The sequence below is a fragment of the Pyxicephalus adspersus genome, chromosome 1 (assembly GCF_032062135.1).
Source record: "Pyxicephalus adspersus chromosome 1, UCB_Pads_2.0, whole genome shotgun sequence".
NCBI lineage: Eukaryota > Metazoa > Chordata > Amphibia > Anura > Pyxicephalidae > Pyxicephalus > Pyxicephalus adspersus.
The window spans coordinates 109348952-109365201 of record NC_092858.1 but is presented as its reverse complement, the minus strand read 5'-3'; the positions used below and the strand labels follow the sequence as shown (position 1 = coordinate 109365201).

Sequence of the window (16250 nt, the reverse complement as noted above, 5' to 3'; positions counted from 1 at the left end):
TTTTTTTTAGGGCTAAGGGTAATATGTGTGCCATTAGAAAGAATGATTTTTTAGGGGAACAGTGACTTTTAATGCAAGCTCCCCAGTGTAAAGCTACCGGAGATGCGCGGCTCCGGGCGCGAGCTCTTTCAGTTGCCGAATTGCGCGACGGCGTACGATTTCGGATCTCGAATATGAATGCGCGAGCGAGCTTCCGATTTTGCTTGATGAATCAGCCTCACAATCCTGCCCCTGTACAAAGCATTGGTCAGACCACATCTGGAATATGCAGTCCAGTTTTGGGCACCAGTTCACAAAAAGAACATTGTGGAATTGGAGAGAGTGAAGAGAAGGGCAAATAAACTAATAAAAGGAATGAAGGAACTGAGCTATGAGGAAAGATTAGTGAACTGAATCTATTCTCCCTTGAGAAGAGATGTTTATTGGGGGATATGATCACCCTGTATAAATTTATAAATGGTCCATATGGAGAACTCTCTTCCTAAAAATTCACTTTGAGATCATCACAAAGAACAAGAGGGTACTCTTTGTGTCTAGAGGAAAAGAAGTTTAAGCTCCGGATAGGAAAAATGTGGAATAGGCTCCCACAAGAAGTAGTTTCAGCAACTACTATGGATTGCTTTAGGAAAAAGCTGAATGTTTTTCTGGAAGCACAGAATATAACTGGGTTTTAAAAGGGAATTCAACTGAAAACGGGCAAAAAAAAAAAAACACCTACCTTAAATCCTGCAGGGCAGTCCGATCCATCCTGGAGTGTCTTGCATCAGGTCCCGCGTCATCCCGACATGCATTTTGAGGCCGGCGCTTCGGGCGTCGTCATCTTCTCCTCTTCTTCCTGGTTCTTCATCCTATGTCACCCAACCCAGGCGTGAGATCTGATGACGTAGGATGAAAAAAAAAATTGCCGATCTCACTTGCACTGCTCGGGCATGCACAGGAGGAGCACCCAAGAGTCTCACAAGATGCCTGATGTAGGTATTGCAGGAGGCTTTGCGCTCCCATTCATTCTCAATCGCCTAGGTGTTGCACTTAAAAATAAAAAACAACAACAGAATTTTTACTTTACATAAAAGGGTTGTCTACCCTTTAATGGAAAGTGAAATTTCTGAGTTTAGGTATGCTTTAAATTAAAGATAACAGAGACTGCTGATCCAGTGAACTGCCAATTGCCTCTTGAAATCAGAAAGGATTTTTTTACCCTGTTGAAGCAAATTACCAGGGTTTTTTTGCCTTCCTCTGGACCAACTATGTCCCTACGGTTTTATATCTGGGATATGTTTACTTCCCTAGTGGTTGAACTTGATGGGTTTATGTCTTTTTTTCAGCCTGACCTACTATGTAACTATCCATTTGAAATAGAGTACATTTTATGAAGCTAAAGAGATAACCTTTTTTTAGTTACTTATTTTCATTTATGTCTTTTTATCAACTATTTAGTGAGGCATGAGCATTTTTATTTGCTCCTTATTATACACAAATCTGTATGTCATTTCCTGCTAAGGATAATCTAAAAAACTGATACTGTATGATTTTGTGTCTGCTTTTGTATTAGGTTTGATGCGTTAAATAGGCTTGATGTTAGCTCACTCACCAGCTGTTTCTCGGGCATAGACAGGAGCATGTCAAAGTTGCTGATCAGGTTTCCATGGTAACAGATCCTCATTACTGCATGCTCAGAATCATGATGGTTGAATACACTGGACTATCTATAGCTCGCTATCAGAGCACATATGGAAAAATGCCTGCAAAGGACACAAGCTGAAAAATCCTAAAACAATAGATGCAGGTTATTTTCTTAGCAAATCAAAATATAAAACACACAGTGTGAGAAAGAAGCCTGCCATTAAAGTGGTTATTTAACCAGACGTTTGTTCTTGCTGCAGTAATACAATCTTCAAAAGCAACATTTTTATTAAGGGCTCATTCACTCCTGGAGCGTTATGTTTTTCAACACAAAAAAAAGGCAATTGACCTTAAAAAGAGAGGACATCCAGCGTTTTCATCCAGATCTGAAATGATGGTTGAAACGATTCAGGATAAAATAATTAGGCTTTCCTGGCAGAATGATTGTTTCAACTAAAAGGCTAAATTAGAAAGGGCCAATTAGACTCACAGTCACAGGGCCACCTATTGTGATCATTGAAATGTTTTATTGTTTATTGTAATGTACTATTGTTTTTTCACAGGTTCCACAATTCGAAAACCGACTTGGTTTATGTACAATTGAATATTGTATGATTTGTAATTGGCTGTCTGACATTTGACCTAGTAATATGAGACACGACTATAGTTATAAATACATTGTGAGCTATTCTCAGCCGTGTGGCTTTCCTCCCCTATCAGCAACTTTCACACATGACTCCATTCACCAGTGGAAAGCTTTGCGTCAGCACTGCATCCATTAGAACCTTCTGCATGAACACGAGTAACCGGAGCAACCAAGTAAGCCGAACCTTTTAGAGGAAACTATCATTTTGTGAATCTCAGGGAGGGGTCTCGGATTCTTTTAACCGGGGTTGGTGATCCATAGTGATCCCATGGGTTCTTTCGTCACGCTTGCGTGAACAGCTGTTGTTGGCTGCCCCATGAGTAGTCGGGCTCCTGTTCCCTTGCAGCTTTCATCCGTGCTGGCTTCTTGTTTACCTGTTTTTTTGTTTTTTGTTGTTTAAAAGCACGTCGCTTGGTCACGCGTTAACGGGTAAGTGTTTCTGCTTCTGTCTTTGTAGTTTATGGAATCTTCAAGGTAGAACGTAACCTAGGTGTGTAACAAGGTGACATTGCTGGAAAGGGCATTGAAGTGGATCCCGTTAGATAGGAGCTGAAGTGTTAGGGCAAGGGAGAATGTGGAGTTTTAACCGTGTAGATTTTTATTAAAAGAACCATGTTACTCTAGATAACCTATATTATGTAATTTGGCAGCATGAGATGTTCATTTTCTACGGCTGCAGAATTTATCCTTCCGGTAAAACCTAGATCTGACTACCTACTGTGGTGACCTTGACTTCTATTTTCAGAGGTTCCAAATGTTTGATTCCTGCGATCATAATATATTTTGTAGGCGTTTTTATGGTCTAAATAGATCATTGGGGACAGGAAAGCTTGTTAACTGTGGGATAATATGTAATGTCTGGTACATTAGTCCACTATTCCTGGTTAGGTTTCCAGGGTAAAATTGGAAACTTAAGCTATGTACACACGTCAGATTTTTATCGCCCGATAATCGGCATCGGCCAATTATCGGGCGAAAATCTGCCGTGTGTACAGTCGTTGTCGTGTCGGTGTCGTCCATCTGGACGACCGACCTGCCGGATCCACGGACGATGGACGACAGCCGATCCTAATGAAAGGGAAGGGGAGAGCGCGCAGCAGGGTGCCGCTCCGTCGCTCTCACCCTCCCCTCTCCATAGAGCATGAACGGTGCTGTATGTACAGCATCGTTCATGCATCGTGCACTCCCTTGTCGTTGGAAAGGATCGTGAAAGATCCTTTCCAACGACAAAAATTGGAAGTGTGTACGCAGCTTTAGACTTTGTTGTTAGACTTCAAATAGTCAAAACATTTTAAACAATCACAGGATGGACCAAAATCCAATCTCATGTTGACGCTTACATGGTTTTCTACTATATCGGAAAAAGTCACATTCCCAGGTCATTGAAATGCAAAAAGTGCAGTTAAACATAAAAATAAATGAAATAACGGTTGCATGTTTTCTATTGGCAATATATATATATACATATATATATATATATATACACATATATTATACTATATTTGTCATGGAGGGGGGTGGGGCTTTTTTAACCCCCCTAGCATTCTAATTCTGTCCGTATTTCCACGCAAAAAGTGTTATTTTTTTTGCAAAAAAAGAAAGTAGTGAAATGTAATATAACTGTACAGTAGTATGTATAATATATACATAATATAATTATTTATGTATTATATAAAGATATCTTTGTATTGGACTCAATCAATACAGCTATTTTGTATTGAATCCAATCCAAAATATTTGAATTTCCCACCGCTCCTCCTGCCTGCACTGACACATGCACCGACATCACCAGGAAACCCCGAAGATCGTCTCTGCAGTTGCTGGCTGGAGATCTGAGGAAGAAAACGTGTTTCGACAACCTGCAGGGACCAGCAGGACGCCGGGGCATGTCAACAGAACAAGATTGCGGGGTAAATCCACCCCGAGTCACACTGTTACCTTTTTATCACTGGGTCCCCATTGCAGATTTCCTCTACCCTACCACAGTAGCAATGTTGTCACTAACAGGAAAAGCAAAGTGACTCTCTCCAATACGCCACAGGCAAAAAAATGGACACATTGGACTACACTGACTTTCAGTGACCTCTGGTCATTAGGAAATTAAATCAGAAGGACTTTCAAAATTTGCAATCAGACAGTGCTGAATTACAAAAAGGGACAGGTGATATACCTTCTGCAATAAAACACGTTTGCCTGCCTGATTGCTGTCCTCTTAGCTGCTCCTTTTAAATAATCCAGTTAGAAGTTTTCCTAGTCCTCTAATTTTTACAAATTGGCAAGCTTTTTACAACAGCTAGGTCTGCCTCCCATTTTATTTACTGATTATTGATTCAGCAACAACCTAAATGGTTGGATGAAGGAGGTCATCAGTCAAGAATTTCTATTTACCAAAGACATTTTGTTAGTTACATAGTTACAAAGTAGGTCAGGTTGAAAAAAGACATATCCCAGATATAAACCCTATGGACATAGTTGGTCCAGAGGAAGGCACAAAAACCCCTGGTACAATTTGCTTCAAGGGGAAAAAAAATCCTTCCTGATTTCACATTTTGCTGCTTTCACATTTTGCTGTTGTATCCCCTTACTATTGCATGGTCAATAGATTTATACTTGGATCCAGGAATACCTTAGTGGATTCAGCCAATGCCCTGATTGCACTGTAAACTCTTTACTACCTGAATTTATGTGTTTCTATTGCTTACCTTCTGCAGAAGCTCAAACTGTAATGTATCCATACCATTTTAGTTGCTTTTGGATACTTTTTCTCTGTTTGTAGCCACCCTGTGACCTCTCCCCATTTACCCAGCACACTGATGTTGATTGGAACTGAGGAAGCATAAGGGACAGCTGGAGGCCTAGTTCACAGTCTTGTGTTAACAGCAGTCAAACTTTCAAATAGACTGCTGGTATGGTATTGTATGGTATTTTACCTGTGTTACAGTAATAGAAAGAGATTAATGGTACTCAAAGAATGACAGCTGGAAGATTTATGTCATAAGCTGTCTTTCCTCATTTTTTATGGAAACAAAGAATTTTTATGACCCATCCTCGTTTTTCTTTTCAAAATAGTACTATCCGTTTTATAATTTCTTTTTGATTTGTTTTTGTATACTGTCCAAGTTGTGCATATTTCCCTCTTAAAGGAACAGAGACTTCTTGCTATAGATGAAGCTTTCATTAACAAATGTGAGCGAACAATAAGATATGGCGATTGTAAGGAATATTTCATGTTATGTTTAAGGTTTATAACAGCTGAAAGATTAGAATATTCAAAAAGAAATAACCGAGGATAGAGGATTCTGCCATACAAATTAACCTATTAAATGTGTACATTTAATGCAGTAAAGAAACAGTTAACTTCTTTACTAGGAACCTGTTTACATTAACTCTCATTTAGGGGTTTTGTCAATAGTACAGAAATAACTGCTACTGTCATGGGTTTTGGCTATAATGAAGATATATGTTGGTCTTCCATCTCATAAGACAATGGTTTGTTGGTCACAAGATTGATATATGTTGAGGTAGATCAAGAGATTCCATTGTTTGAAGCAAATAAAATGATAGAAAAATAGTTAAAAGATAAGTATGCAGAAGAAAATGTCTCTTGTCAGTATGAATCAAAAGCCTTGTTTTTGATTAATTGTTGAAAGGTGTTTTACTGTCTTTCAAATAAATTCCATACTATACTAAGTAGAACATTTAAAAGTTTAGGATATGCAATTGTACCATGTGTGAGGTGTTTGTCATTATTCTGTTTTGCATCCATTTACCTCTAAACACACCCTTCAATGCACAATCATGGTGGATACGGAGGGTGCTTGAGGATGGATCCTAGCTTACATATAATACCTATATTACCTATGGCAGCCAGTAGGCATATATTAATAGGTCCTCTCTGTCCTTTATCAACCATATTAGTTAGAATGTCTTCCCAAAAGCTGAAATACATAGCATAGTATTCAATGGTACATTACACCTGGTTACTTTAAAGGTTTGTCTGCCATAGCTTTCTGGATAATTTAACATCTAAGTTTATCAAGGTAATAAGACAATAAGATTAGGGGTACCTCTGGTCCTTTCACTTTTTAGGGAGTACTTTCGTAAAAGCCTTTTTCCAATTTAACACATAGTTGCTTAATATTCACATCCTGGTATATAAATGATGCAGGTTATTGGTTCTTTCATCATTTTATAGAACTCAGCTATATAGCTGCCTGAACCTGATGCTGTTGGGGTATTAAGGTCATCTGTGGCAAATATATAAAGCAGCTAAACATGATGCGGCTACCACAATTTGGTCTGAGCTTTAGGGGAACTGGGTGAGTAGAGGGGGGATTAATCTAGGCCTAAGAGTGCAGCATACAATGTTTCCTAAAATTTGGCTACATTTAATACCATCCCTTGTAGTTCATCTCTTTGCAGCCACTGATGAAATTACCTCCAGTTTTCAGACATTTTTATTATAGAGTTGGAGTATCAGTCAGTTGCTGTTGTGCAAATAGCATCTTTTCTTTAGCCTGATAATAGCAAGTGCTTGCCATTTTTGCAAACTGAAAGAAAAGCAAAAACCCACCCTCTCAAATAGGCTTTGCCTGTTTACCAAAATTGAATAGGGCTGTCTGTATGTTCTAAATTATTCACTTTATAGTCCTGCCAAGCCAATTTACCTTGAATTCTGGATCATTATACAGAAAGTAATGAAATATCCATGTGCAAGCCTGAGAGGTATGCACATGAGGGATAAAAGTGCACTGTCATTCTAAAGGGTATCCCTGGCACCAATATCAATATCTTCTACTTCATCCAGTTTCTGAGAACCAATAAGTCCCTTAAATGTGAGGTAATTCTGGCGACCCTGGTGGTAAAGTATGAGATGCCAGAGAAATATAGACAAAAAGACCTATCCTTTCTATCATGCATAATGGAATTAAAGTCCCCCCATTTACTTTATAGTCCTTGTGTTAGACTTTAACTAGTTTGATTTGAGAATGAGAGGCATATACATTATACAAAGAGATCAGTTTGTCTGACAATTCCACAGCTAGTTGAATGATCCTCCCCTCGTTATCATTGCAGATCAGGGACTCACTACCCTATTAAAACATTTGTGTAGAAATATCAGCACTGCTCCTTTATTGCCCACCGTTGAATAGCCAAATACCTCCCTAAACAATGAGTCTATATCTGTATCAAGTTTAGGATGTCTTGGAAAACATAACCCTCCTAACATTCCAACCAATTAGAGAGAAAACAGTATTGACTATTGTATCAATGCCAACATTTACATATGCAAACTATATGTGGAATGCTATAAAATGTACACACGGGTATAAGGGTCCTTCCAAGTAAAACAAAAGTAAAAATCAAAGTTGTTGATCCATGCGATAAACTTCATGAGCAGAGATGCCATGTGCTTTATGCAGCTAAAATATAGACAACAGAAAACTAAAAACAAATTCCTGACTAAAAAAAAGAAACTGACTCATAGGGCTCTATTTTTAAAACAGATAATCTGACATTCCCTGATGGAAATCAATTATTTCCATTGAAACAGATGGTACCAATAGATCCCCACAAGGGAATGTTTTATAAATAGAGCCAATTGACATTGCCTTTGTTCCTCATGTAAAAAGATAGTAACCCACATATATAAGGCGCACATCTGAGGGGCTTCTGTGAATTGCCACTGCCACAGATCCCCGCTTGACCAGGGGATCTGTGCCCTCTTCAGTGTCACCCCTTGTTCTCCCCTGCTTCCTGCACCAAATCTGCTCAGGGATCTCCTGCTCACTTTCTGGTCTAGGTCATGGGACTCTGTCACTTACTTCCTTACCCCAGAGGACTAGAGTGTTCCGCAGATGCACTCCACCTGCTGGTGGAGATGTGAACACCACCTACCCCTCATTGCCAGCACCCCCTCTGGAGGTAGGGTAGGATGCCTGCAGGTCACATAGCCTCCAAAGGGAGTGACTGGCAACAGGGAATTGCTTAAACAAGGAGCTCCTTTTGGCTCTGTTCCCAAGTTCCATTTGCTCCTGTCTATGTCTTATGTTGCTAATTCTCCTGTGTACTGACCCCAGCTTGACCACTGACTACTTCTGATCGCTGTCTGACCTGACCCTTGCCTAATCTCGACTACTCCTGTTTGCCACTTGCCACAAGCTCTGTCTTATCTGACACACTCTTGTCTCTCGTTCCGGCTCCATGCTTTATTCCTGTCTGTCAGCAGTCACCAGCCTCTGTGTGTACGGGAGTCACAACCTAAGTCTTCTAAGAAGTCTTCTAAGAGACTTCTATACCTTTCTGTAGATCTTCATACGGTATCTGATGAACCTTGCCAAGCCTCCTCAGCAGCATTAGAAATCTTGTGCCTACATTAGACCTCTCTCTCTGTTGGCCAGTAAGCTGTAAAATTTTGAACACTAGCTACAAAGTTGAATTGGAATAATGAAGCTTTTGTGGCAGGCAGGGCCTTGCAAGCCGTATTAAAGATGAGCTTTCCGGTCGGTTTCCTATCAAGCTGGTCACTAATTTCCAGATCCTTCCCCCTCTAGCAATATAACCCATGCAAGTGGACTGAGCACAACTTTCTCCAGAAGCATACACTAGCCGCAGAGACTAGATTCTCTGCATGTACTGCACAAAAAAGGGCCACAGAAGGCCCCAAACACTAATGCCTAGGGAATTTGAGAGAAGGTCCCCTAGACAAACCTATTTTCTCTCCACCTACCAAGATTATGTTTCCAGTATGAACCTTATGCATGAGTCAATACTTCTGGTCTCAGGCCTTGGATTCCTATGGTGCCCCTATTGAAACCCTTAGTTGTCTCGGGGGTGAATGAGACAGTCCTGCCTGGCAGCATTTAGCATGCCAACATACCACTTACCATAAAGCCCAGAGCTTTACACTCACAGACAATTTTCTTTCTTGCCATACCAGGATCAATTCACCCTGTCCTGCTTGGGGTGCCTTGGCTCTGCAAACATGCTATTGAATGGCGTTCGGGAGACATCCTGTCTTGGAGTGCCACCTGCTTTCAGGAGTATCTTCCCAGGCTCCTTCCTGTTCACACGCCGGAGACACAGATGCCGGCCGGGCATCGCTAGGGGATGCAGATGCCAGGCGGCCATCGCTGGAGGACGTCACGGGCACTGCGGGGGGACTCCGTTGGGGCTAGGTAAGCTTTCCAATTCTATTTACAATTCCACCCCGAGTGTGGCTTGGGGTTACCGCTTTTGTTACTGAAAATTAACCTGAGCTACACTCGGGAATACCGCTAGGGAGGTTAAGGTCCTGCCAAAGCATTTTAATCGGACTGAGGCGTGGACTTTGACTGTAAGGTGCCCAGGTCCTAAATCCTTACCCCGCCACTACTGTGCTTGACAGTTGTTATGGGATGTTTGTGCTGATATGCTGTGTTTGGTTTTTGGCAAAGGTGGCTCTGTGCATTATGGTCAAAATAAATCTACACATGTTATCTGTCCAAATGACATTACAACTCTTATGGGCAAATTAGGCCATGCTGCTATGTGTTCTTTTTAGAGACAAAAGATTTTCTCCTGGTAAACCTTCCAAGCAAGTCATACTTGTTCAGTTTTACTGTACTATCATTTTTTAACATTTAACAAGCTTACATCATACATGCTAGGGGAAAGATTTAGGGGAATGGTGGAGGGAAAATTTAAACTAGGACAGAGGGGGGTGCGACAGTTAAATAAGGTGGCAGAAAGGTTAGTCAGGGGTCAGACACTAGTTGAGGGTGGATTGGGGATAGTTGGGGGGAGGGTTATGGATAATTGTAGGGAGCTTCCCATGTTACAAACATTGGATTGTGCAGTACTAATTGTGCTAAAAAACAAAAGGATTTGGCAAATAGCATTGGTAAAAGCAGCAATGGTTTAAAGAGCCTGTTCACCAATGCTAGAAGTCTCGCAAACAAGATAGGGAAGTTGGAAGCATTGAGTGAGAAGAATTTTGACTTAGTTGGTATTGCCTAATCCTGGCTTTGTGCATTAGGCATTATGGGTGGAGTTGAATGTGGGGTTGAATAACAGACAATTATTGGAATCCGCTATAGGCCCCCAGTGCTAGGGAAGAAATAGAAAATCAACTACTACCACACATAGAAAAACCAGCAAAAATTGGAAGTGTTTTAATCATGGGAGATTTCAACTACCCTGACTGGAGTAATGGCACTACAGGAAAAACAAAAGGGAGGAAATTTGTGAATTTAATACAACATAATTTTATGGTACAGTTTATAGAAGCCCCAACTAGAAATGATACTCTGCTTGACCTAGTTTTTTCTAACAATGCAGAGCTTATAACAAATGTGCAAATAAAAGAGAATCTGGGTAGCAGTGACCTTATTATGATTTAATTTAATGTAAGCTGTAAACAGTAAGCAAAAACAGGAAAGATAAAAACATTTAATTTTAAGAGAGCAAATTTTCTATTAACTTCCCTAGCGGTAATCCCGAGTGTGACTCGGGGTAGAAAAAAGTTGCTACAAGTGGTAACCCCGAGTCACACTCGGGGTTGGAACACCTAGGGAAGGTAAGTAAATAGAGCGCTTACCTGATCCGCCGGGGTCCCGCGCCATCCAGCGCCGCGATCTTCGTCTTTCTTCTTCCTGCTTCTGCTCCGATGAGTCACCGGGGGAGTTATACAGATTGCAAAGGAAAGTAAGGCAAACCCCCACAATTTTTTCAAATATCTTAATAGCAAAATGATCATATCTGAGCATGTACCATATTTTTCGGCGTATAAGACGCTCCGGCCTATAAGACGCACCCAATTTTAAAGGAGGAAAATCTAGAAAAAAAAGATTCTGAACCAAATACTGTAGTAAAATATTTTATATCAAATCCCCTTCTGATCACCCTGTGCCAATTCAGTCCCTTCTGATCATCCTGTGCCAATTCAGTCCCTTCTGATCACCCTGTGCCAATTCAGTCCCTTCTGATCACCCTGTGCCAATTTACCCCTTCTGATCATCCTGTGCCACTTACCGGTCAGCGTGCTTCCGGGATCGCAGTGCTTCTCGCGGGGCGCAGTTCTTGCCGGCTTCTCGGAGGAGGATCGCGGGTCACGTGTGCCGGCTTCTCGGAGGAGGAGGAGGATCGCGGGGTTACGCGCTGCAGCCAGGAGGAGAGGAGAAGCATGCAGCATCGCGGGATCGCGGTATTGGGTGAGTATGAAATTTTACAATTTTTTTTAACTGTGTTCGCTGTATAAGACGCACCCACTTTTCTCCCCCAGTTTTGGGGAAGAAAAAGTGCGTCGTATACGCCGAAAAATACGGTAGGCCCCTTAAAGGATGTCTCTGGGTTGGTGACTGGGGATAAAGACAAGGCAGATTTACTAAACACTTTTTTTTTAGCTCTGTGTACACAAACGAAAATGGCAGAGCTCAAGTCCAAACTCATAATTAGCAATGTCACTGCCTTGAATGAGTCACAATAGCTCAGAATTGATATGATAGAAAAGCAGCTGGGAAAAATTATGGTTTACAAAGCACCAGGACCTGATGGATTACATCCACGTGTCCTCAAAGAGCTGAGCTCTGTTTTTTCAAAGCCATTATTTCTAGAGACTCTTTAGTCACTGGCAAGGTACCAAAGTATTTGCTTAAGACCAATGTGGTTCCTATCTTCAAAAAGGGAGCAAAGTCATTACCAGGTAACTGCAGACCCGTTAGTTTAATGTCCATAGATAGAAAGGTCTTAGAGAGTTTGATAAAGAACCACATGGAGGAGTTTTTGCTAGAAAATAATATTATAAGTGATAGTCAGCATGGTTTCAAAAAGACATAAGTTGTCAAACAAATGTACTCTTTTTTTATGAGGAAGTAAGTAAACAGGTAGACAGTGGAACAGCAGTTGATATAGTGTACTTGGGCTTTGCTGAAGCATTTAACACTGTACCCCACAGACGGTTAATATGCAACTTAGGGTCGATAGGTTTAGAAAAGTCAATCTGTAAATGGATAGAGAACTTGTTTAAAGATTGCATCCAGACAGTTGTAGTTAATGATTCATACTCTAAATGGTCTAAGGTTATTAGTGGTGTACCCCAGGGTTCAGTGTTGGGACCTTTACTGTTTAACATCTTTATAAATGATATAGAGTTTGGGATTAAAAGTACCATTTCTGGGTTTGCAGATGACACTAAACTATGTAATGGAATTATGTCCATAAAGGATGTCAATATTCTACAAGCAGACTTGGATGTACTGTTTGATTGGGCAGCCAAGTGGCAAATGACATTTAATATAGATAAATGTAAAATTATGCACTTGGGCGCTAACAACATGCATGCTTCATACTGTGTAGGGGGAATACATTTGGGGGAGTCAGAAATGGAAAAGGATCTGGGGGTTCTGGTAGATCATAGACCTAATAACAGCATGCAATGCCAAGCTGCAAAATCTAAAGCTAGTAAAGTAGGAATAGACTGCAGAGAAGGAGACATTATCCTGCCCTTGTACAAAGCATTGGTCAGACCACATCTGGAATATGCAGTCCAGTTTTGGGCACCAGTTCACAAAAAGGACATTGTGGAATTGGAGAGAGTGCAGAGAAGGACAAATAAATGAATAAAAGGAAAGGAGGAGCTCAGCTATGAGGAGAGATTAGCTGAACTGAATCTATTCTCCCTTGAGAAGAGACGTTTAAGGGGGGGGATATGATCACCCTGTATAAATATATAAAAGGTCCATATAGAGAACTCCCTTCCCAATTTTTCACTTTAGGATCGTTACAAAGAACAAGAGGGCACTCTTTGCGTCTGGAGGAAAAGAAGTTTATTCTCTGGATAAGGAAGGGGTTCTTCACTGTAAGGTCTGTGAAAATATGGAAAAGGCTCCCTCAGGAAGTAGTTTTAGCAACTACTATAGACTGCTTTAAGAAAAGCTGGATGCTTTTCCAGAAGCACAGAAAATAACTAAGTATTAAGGCATTAAAGTAAAAATAACAGTGACTGTTGATCCAGGGAACTTTCAATTGCCTCATGGAATCAGGAAGGAATTTTTTTCCCCTGTTGAAGCAAATTGTACCAGGGATTTTTTGCCTTCCTCTGGACCAACTATGTCTTATAAGGGTTTTATATCTTGGATGTGTTTATTTCCCTAGTCGTTAAACTTGATGGACTTATGTCTTTTTTCAACCTAACGTACTATGTAACTATTTACCATGGTAACTGAAGCCTGTAAAGTGTGGGACATAACTTTTTTTTTTATATATATTCGCAATATTCCACTGTAGAATAATGGATTTCAAATTGTTTGAAAATGTCCTTATTACTCTTCACAACTTGATAAGCAAAACAATTTTTACTCTAAGATCTTTGCTAGTGGTTAGAGGAAAAGAAGTTTATTACCCATGCGAAAGGGACCTTTCACAGTAAAGTATGTGGGCATGTGGATTAGACTCCCTCAGGAGGTAGTTTTAGCACATTCACCAGATTGTTTAGGTGAGTTGTTTCAAGGAATGACACTATGATTTTTTATCCAGAGTATATCTGATTTCTTTAGGATTGACCTGAAATTGTTTCCCTGTTTTGGTAAGCTGGGTCATGCTTTATAATGTTTTTTTGCCTTTCTCTGGATCAACTGTTATGTAGGTTTTTTTCTGGAATTTCCAGATTTTCTAATAAATTTATTTTTCTTATATTTGAACTTGATGGACTGTTTTTTAACCTATGTAACAATGTCTTTTTTCATTGGCACTGTGTGAACACAGTGAATACTCTAGACCAGTGGTCCCCAGCCTTTGTGACAGCAGGGGCTGGTAACATAGAATAACATTGTGCTGCGACCTGGTATATGTACAGCTTACATCTTGCAGCTTGAAATTCTCAGAAGCTCCACCTCCTGTCAGCTCACTAGCTGGGAATAGCAGAGCAGTGTAAGAGAGATAATGTGCTGTCAGGTGGCAGTGCTGCTGGGAATTGAAGAGAAGTGTAAGCCTTTAATACATTGCTCTGACATTCTCAGCAGCTCCTGTGTAGGGAGTATGGAGAAAGCCGCCTGCACTCCCACTAGTTGCGCTCCTGTTTCCACACTGTCACTAGCTTTTGAGCAGTATAAGGAGGGCCACCGGAGCTACCACTCTGGGGGCTTCTGCCTCCAGTCATTTGTGGCCCCCAACTCACCAGCCATGGACTGGAACTGGTCCACGGCCCAGAGGTTGGGGACCACTGCCCAATCTTCTGCTTTTTAAAGAGGTGGTCACACTTGCTGATATAATTGGCCCTGATTCATCAATGAAATGCGCGTACGCTCACGCTTCCAGCGAGCTGGTTTCCCGCGGTCCGGAGCCGAGTGCGCTAGTACACGCGCCTTCACTGCCAGCCAGATTCCTGCCTTGATAATGAGCAATAGGGGTCGCGAATCTGCCAATTAAGGCGATTAGATTTCAGCTGCATGATTAAGGAGGATCTGTTCAGCTAATGGAGAGATCATAGCAATTAATTAGCGCACACCTGCTCTGTTCTGTGTGCATCTACAGTCCATTACAGGTCAATTTGAATCTTTAATACTTCATCTTCTTTTGGGTGTTACTTTTTTAGGTTACATTGTACTCATTACCAAAATTAATTATTTATTGTTACATTTGTTGCACTGTTTTCATACTTTTTGGTTTCCTTTGCAACACTGCAAACGAATTGAGATCAAGCTGTATATATACTAGTTAACACTTCATAATATGTAATGGGGATGAGGTTAGGAGAAGGGAATGTCTTGCTGAGAGTATATGGAAGGGGGAGGCTGTGTGGGGGACCAATGTTGGGTGAGATGTCACCAGAGAGTATTAGTAAAGTAAAAAGATACAGGAGCACAGACAGAGAAATAAAGAGAGTGAAGGAGCAGAGAGACAATGAGTTATCAGACTGGGGAGGACAGGGAGTAGTGCCAACAAAGAGAGAGCAGGATGAATAATACATTTTTACAGATAATTGGGAACCATATGCGTACAATAAACAATGTGGCAAACTGAAGTCCAAGAGAAGCAGTCAAATAATATGGGTTCAGGTGAGGCTTGTAAACTTGTTCCAGGAGTGAAGGATGATGATGATTCAATCAGAGATGGTTTGATGAAATACCAGCTTAGAATGGTAGCAGCAGCAGCAGAGGATGTGCTGGAGTCCAGGTGGATAAATCAGTCCAAAGGCAGGAGGTAGAAGTGGCAGAGTAAAATAGTATGTTCAAATCTGTTTCAATTCCTGTGTCAATTCCCTGGATTAATTCCCATTGCACTTATAATTTGGGCACTTGAGATTTGGGCACGTGACCAGGGTCCCAACGTGACCTTGCCTGTTGTTTAAATAGAAGTGCTTTGGGTTCTGATTGTGCTGTGCTGCCTGATCTTAGCACTATTGTATACAAACACACTTCCACTTTCTGTCCAAACTGGTTGTCAATTAGTTGTCTAGCTGAGTTGCATACTCGTTCTAACACACCTGATGGTGATGGAAGGAGGTCCGGGTTGCCAAGCACAACATCAAACCACATTGATTGCCAAGCTCACAAGCAGGGTCAAGCACTTTACATACCAGATAGTGTGCTTTATTTATGTGTTTACATGATTCTAATCGTATTAGTCATTTTGTATAGAAAAATGACAATTTAACTTTAGTGCCAAACATATTTTATTGCTTTGCTCAAACCAAGGACCAGAATGTCAAAAGGCGTTTATGCCTGTCCAGCAAGGTCATCCATGACCTGTACATCTTGCTGGAAGGGAAGAGAGACAAAGAGAAGCTAGGCTATGCCAAGAATGATGAGGCTCCTGGACTCTCTATATATTTTAGGAAGGGTGTCCTTTCAAACCATGTTGCCCTTAATTTGTGCACTGAGCCAGTCTACAGTTTCCTGGGTGTTTATGAAGGTTTCAATGCCATTTTAGAACTTGGCCCACTATATAGTCACTTCCTCACATCAGCTTGGGAGTGGAGGAACATAAAGGTGGATTTCTTCTT

General features: G+C 40.9%; 1 protein-coding gene across 9 annotated transcripts in view; it reads left to right on the top strand.

Annotated features, from left to right (window-relative positions):
- Positions 1 to 2336: 2336 nt before the first annotated feature.
- SLC6A17 (solute carrier family 6 member 17) overlaps positions 2337 to 16250 on the top strand; it is a 350014-nt gene continuing 336100 nt past the window's right edge. For 3 of the 9 annotated variants that reach the window (XM_072423291.1, XM_072423273.1, XM_072423311.1), the window contains exon 1: positions 2483 to 2698. The gene's annotated coding sequence lies outside the window, so the exon portion shown is untranslated. Of the gene's footprint in view, positions 2443 to 2482; positions 2699 to 16250 lie in introns of those variants that run through there. The other 6 variants (XR_011922346.1, XM_072423282.1, XR_011922348.1 and 3 more) reach the window with 5 other exon arrangements.